This window comes from Lathyrus oleraceus, chromosome 3 (assembly GCF_024323335.1).
Source record: "Lathyrus oleraceus cultivar Zhongwan6 chromosome 3, CAAS_Psat_ZW6_1.0, whole genome shotgun sequence".
Classification (NCBI taxonomy): domain Eukaryota; kingdom Viridiplantae; phylum Streptophyta; class Magnoliopsida; order Fabales; family Fabaceae; genus Lathyrus; species Lathyrus oleraceus.
Window position 1 is genome coordinate 301,835,528 of NC_066581.1, and position 6,453 is coordinate 301,841,980.

Consider the following 6,453-nt stretch of genomic DNA (forward strand, 5'->3'; position numbering starts at 1 on the left):
GGACGTAGTGCGAAAGTCGTTCAAATGTAAGATTTGATACGATTGTTACGCGATACTACACTCATAAGAGTCTCTCTTGAGAATATTGTTGGAATACGAGTAGTCGTTCCTCTAATAATATCCGAAAGATGGGATTATGACTATGGGAACCTTTTTGTAGAACATGTTTGGCAGGTTTAAACCTTAGTACACTCCTTTTGGGTGGTTCTTAACCTAAACTCCATGCTCGTGACTTGCGACAAACCCTTGATTCATGGTTGATCCGATCAGGTATCTTTAATATCAATGAAACTCGGGTGTTGATAAGGTGTAAACCATAATCCGCCAAAATGGGTGGTTGATATTAAGGATAACATGATCCATCCCATGACCTTTGTTTGGTGTGCTCTTAATTTCTCTCCAGACAGTGCAACCTGACAGATGTTCAAGCAGATATAGCAATCCTGATTGACATACCACTGCATTGCATTCACATCATCACATCATTTGCATTCATATCATTTAACACATGTTTATCCTTTTCAAGGGGGTTTAAATCTTCTTCTTGATTCTAGTCGGGGTTTTCTTCTTACGCTGTTTATCAAATGTAAGACTGGAATCAAGGAGGTAGAATACCTTTTGGAATTGATAAACATGTCATTGCATTTGCATAGTCATCCGCATGTCTTGCATAACAGGTACCACCACAGTGTTCTCAGTTTGTTTGGTGTCCCACTAGCAGGATAGCTGACTCAGGCATTCATCGATACGGTACCCGAAGGAATCAACAGAGAGCAATGGAGAGCCTACAAGCAGAGCTCGCCGAGATGAAGATTCGCATGAATCAATTCATGGATTTGGTTCAAGGGGTGGCTCAAGGACAGCAGGAGCTTAGATTGTTGGTATAGAGGGATCCCCCTATTACTCAACCGGAGACGTTGGCTGATCCTCCAGCTGGAGAGGCTAATGGTCCCAATGGACCAGGGCCTATCCCGATCCCGCGTATCAACCTAGATCAACAACCCATTCAGGATGGTCAGGATGATCAGTTCCCCTTGCTTCAGGAAGACTTTGGCATGGACCCCATGTTTAGAAGATTGGAAGAAAGGTTGAAGGCAGTGGAAGGACAGAATCCTCTGGGAGTAGATGTTGCTGACTTGGGGCTGGTCCCAGGTGTGCGGGTTCCACCGAAATTCAAGGTCCCGATATTCGACAAATACAATGGCAGCTCTTGCCCCAAAACTCACGTGCAAGCCTATTTCCGTAAAATGGTTGCATACTCTGACGACGAGAAGCTACTTATGTACTTCTTCCAGGACAGCCTGGCTGGGGCATCCTTGGAATGGTATATGAGGCTGGACAGAGCCCACATCCGTTGCTGGAGGGATTTGGCGGAGGCTTTCGTGAAGCAGTACCAGTATAATGCAGACATGGCTCCGGACAGAACTCAACTTCAGAATCTGTCTCTTAAAAGCAATGAGTGCTTCAGGGAATACGCTCAACGCTGGAGGGATACAGCTTCCCGTGTTCAGCCTCCTATGTTGGAAAAGGAAATGGCCAACATGTTCATGAATACGCTGCCTGGACCTTATCTGGAGCGTCTTGTGGGGTGCAATGCTTCCAACTTTGCTGATGTGGTCTCTATCGGAGAAAGGGTGGAGAATTACCTAAAGACCTATAAGAGCCAAAATGGAGTTGGATCCTCATCAGGGGTGAAGAAGCCGTTCATTCAGGGACAGAAGAGGAGAGAAGGGGATGCAAGTGCCATATCTTCTTATCATAACAGGGATAACTGGAGGAATAATTTTCAGAATTATCATCAGCAACCGTATGTTGCGGCTGTGACCATCCCAGCTACAGCACCACTACAACAACAACAATCACAACGTCAACCAGCTCAGTATCAACAGCAGCAACAACCAGGTAACAGACCCGCTTATCAACAGAGGCAAAGGATGATGGACCGGCGTTTCGACACCCTTCCAATGTCGTACGCTCAGATGCTTTCTAGTCTTCAACAACTACAGCTTGTGCAACTACGCACTCTGGCTCCTCCTGTTGGTAGACTTCCGGTGGGTTACGACGCCAACGCTAGGTGTAGCTTCCACTCTGGGGCACCTGGCCACAATATTGAGAACTGCAAAGCTTTTAAGCACGTAGTTCAGGACCTCATAGATTCAAAGGCCATCGACCTTGCACCAGCTCCGAATGTCGTCAACAATCCCATGCCCCAGCATGGTGGTGCGAACGTTAATTTGGTAGAGGGAAAAGCCAAGCCCATTAAGGATGTGTTGAAGTTGAAGACTCCATTGTTGGATATCAAAGGATGCTTGCTGAAGGCCGATGTCTTCCCCGGTTGTGGGAAGGGTTGTTTGGATTGTGCTACTCAGGGCGGAGGTTGTTTGAAGCTACAACAGGGTATCCAGGCCTTGCTCGACAAAGGTATCCTCCAGGTTGAAGATTTGTCTGTCCAAGAGTCTGTGGAAGAGGTTAAAGCGGGTGCCTCTATCTCATCCTTTAAGCAGGCACGGGCCGTGGTGGATTCAGGTGTTGCTCCCGGTTGGGGGCGTCTGTTGGAATTACCAGTGAAAGAAGATAAGTTCGGGATTGGGTATCAGCCAGCTCTAACTTCTACAACTTCAACACTTCAGACTCATCAGGGGCCGATCACTTTCTCCAGTGCTGGCATCATTCAGTATGGTCAAGTCTCTGCAGTCAACGAAGAAGAGGGGGATAGTGATTGTGACATTGACAATTGGGTGCGTCCGAGGATCCCGGGTGAAGTTCTCAACAATTGGTCTTCTGAGAAGATTATCCAAGTCACTCTTCTTGAAGAGTAATTTTCTTTGTTTATTCATGCATATCCAAGTCTTACGTTCCGCCCAGGGCGTAATGACTCATTGTAGGGCCCATCTATGTGACAATTGCATTTTTATCATAAATAAAGGACGTCTTTTTGCATTCAAATATTTCGTTCCTTGTCTTTCTATTTTTGCAGTTTTTCAAAATAAAAAAATGGCAATGTTTTGTTTAGTTTTCACTTCTTTTTCACACTCATAAGCACATACCATCACTCATGCAGATGCACAACACCGGATCCTATTGATAACGGTTCTGCTATGGCTCGTTTCGACTTTGAAAATCCAATCTTTCAAGCTGAAGAAGAGGGTGATGAAGACTGTGAACTCCCTAAAGAACTTACCAGGTTATTAAAATAGGAAGAAAGGGTCATTCAACCGCATCAAGAGTCTGTTGAAGTGATTAATCTCGGCACCGAGGACGCCAAGAGAGAAATCAAGATAGGGGCTGCTTTAGAAGACAATGTGAAGAAAGGGCTGATTGAATTGCTGCAAGAATACGTTGACATCTTCGCCTGGTCTTATCAGGACATGCCTGGGCTGGACACAGACATCGTGGTGCACCGCTTGCCTCTCAAAGAAGGTTGTCCTCCGGTCAAGCAGAAGCTCAGAAGAACAAGACCAGAGATGGCTGTCAAGATAAAGGAAGAAGTGCAAAAGCAGTTGGATGCAGGGTTTCTAGCAGTCACCAATTATCCGCCATGGGTTGCAAACATCGTCCCAGTACCTAAGAAGGACGGAAAGGTACGGATGTGTGTCGACTACCGGGATCTGAACAGAGCTAGCCCTAAAGATGATTTCCCATTACCTCACATCGACGTTTTGGTGGATAATACAGCTCAGTTCTCGGTATTCTCCTTCATGGATGGCTTTTCTGGCTATAACCAAATCAAGATGGCACCAGAAGACATGGAAAAGACAACTTTCATAACCCCATGGGGCACCTTCTGCTACAAGGTGATGCCGTTTGGTCTGAAAAATGCCGGAGCAACATATAAGCGAGCAATGGTGACTCTGTTCCATGATATGATTCATCATGAAATCGAGGTTTATGTGGACGATATGATAGCCAAATCTCAGACAAAAGAAGAACATTTGTTGAATTTGCAGAAACTGTTTGAGCGTTTGAGGAAATTCAAACTGAGACTTAATCCGAATAAGTGCACTTTCGGGGTGAGATCGGGAAAATTGCTGGGTTTTATTGTTAGCGGAAAAGGGATTGAGGTGGATCCTGACAAAGTGAAAGCAATACAGGAAATGTCTGAGCCAAGAACAGAGAAGCAAGTCCGTAGTTTCTTAGGGAGGTTGAACTACATTGCAAGGTTCATCTCTCACCTAACAACCACGTGTGAGCCAATTTTCAAATTGCTGAGGAAGGATCAGGCTATCAGGTGGAATGAAGATTGTCAAAGGGCTTTCGAGAAGATAAAAGAGTATCTACAGAAACCTCCGATCCTTATACCTCCAGTTCCTGGGAGACCTCTGATAATGTACCTATCAGTGACCGAGAACTCGATGGGGTGTGTATTGGGACAGCATGACGAGTCTGGTCGAAAAGAGCATGCCATATACTACCTTAGCAAAAAGTTTACCGACTGTGAAATCAAATATTCGCAGCCTGAGAAAACTTGCTGTGCTTTGGCCTGGGCTGCTCGCCGACTGAGACAGTATATGTTGAACCATACTACCTTGTTGATTTCTAAGATGGATCCAGTGAAATACATATTCGAGAAGCCAGCTCTCACCGGAAGGGTCGCTCGTTGGCAAATGATTTTAACAGAGTATGATATTCAGTACACGTCACAGAAGGCCATCAAAGGGAGTATTCTGTCAGACTACCTTGCCGAGCAACCGATTGATGATTATGAGCCAATGAAGTTTGAATTCCCTGATGAAGACATCATGTTCCTCAAGATGAAAGACTGTGAAGAGCCAGTTGTTGAGGAGGGACCTGATCCAAACGAAAAGTGGACTTTGTTGTTTGATGGGGCTGTCAATGCTAGAGGTAGTGGAATTGGCGTTGTCATTACTACTCCGAAGGGTGCCCACATGCCTTTCACCGCTCGTTTGACTTTTGAGTGCACAAATAATGAAGCTGAGTACGAGGCCTGTATCTTGGGTATTGAGCAAGCCATTGATTTGAGAATCAAGACTCTGGACATCTTCGGAGATTCAGCTCTGGTGATCAATCAAGTGAATGGTGATTGGAATACTCTCCAGCCCACTCTGGTCCCCTACAGAGATTACACGAGAAGACTTTTAACTTTCTTCACAACGGTAAAATTGTATCATATACCTCGTGATGAGAACCAGATGGCAGACGCACTTGCTACTCTATCCTCCATGATCAAGGTAATTCGTTGGAACCATGCTCCCAGGATCGATGTGATGCGCCTTGACAGGGCCGCGTATGTGTTTGCTGCTGTTGAAAGTATATTTCGTGTCGGGTTTTTGTTATCGTATCCACAGGGATTGTAAGATATCACCGTCGTTCGATGGTTGTATTAATCGTAGCTCAATGTAACAATAGGGTTTTGGTTTTAATCAAGTTATCTTGCATAAAAAGTAATAAGTTTCGGTAAAAGTTATGGTTTGAATAAATGAGAAATATTGTCAAAGTTAGGTTTCAATGATCACTTTGCATGTATTTGCTCGGTCAACAATCTTATAAACTCCTTTAGATGATAAATCATTTCACAAAGTCCTCTCAATATGTTTCTCTCGAACACATATTGTGAGTTTTGCCATTTTGATCCATTGTTTCTCTCGAACACAATCTATCAAAATGACAACTTTTGGTTCAACCTTATGGTGAACAAAATCATTCGTTACTATCTCTAGCTAACAAACAAGTTTGGATGAAAACCTAGGTCAAGAGTCGGTAAACATCTCTCGATCATAAACCAACACAAAGAGTTTTAAATAGAAACAAAGTTTTCATCATATATTTACCGTTAAAGAGTTTACATATGAGGATCCTTACATTTACACACAAAGCTAGTAATCACCTACATCTAACCTTGACAAATGGATGACTTAGCTACTCATTTTCATGGTAGCTTGGTCGGCAAGTAAGGAAAGAAGGTTGATCAACATCCAAGTCGGATAATCGAAGTTGGATGGGAATCCACCTTCTTTTTGTAGAAGATGGTTCTAAGATGAAGAGAAATGAAAACTAGGGCATAAAGATCCCAAGAACAATGCTGCAAAAATATCTAGAAGAAAGTACAAAAGTGGAAAAAGTTGGTAAAAATGAGGTATGGTGCTCAAAAGTGGCACCTGCTACTTATAGACCTCAGCTGGTCTGTCATGTTCGCTAGGCGAGCAGAATGGCTCGCCTAGCGAGGGTCTAAAATGGGCACAAAAGGCCCCTGCGCCCAGAGAAAACAGGGTCTGCTGAACTGTGATGTTCGCCTAGCGAACATACCTTCGCCTAGCGAAGGACACGCTTCAACCTTCGCCCCAGCGAGGTTGAGAGGTTTTGCTACTGGAATGCTCGCTGGGGACTCGCTAGAGCTTCGCCTAGCGAGTGAGTGCTAGCTGCGTTTTTCACCAAAACAGAATGAACTCGCTACCACCTTCGCCTTCAGCTCGCCTAGCGAATTAATTTGACAAT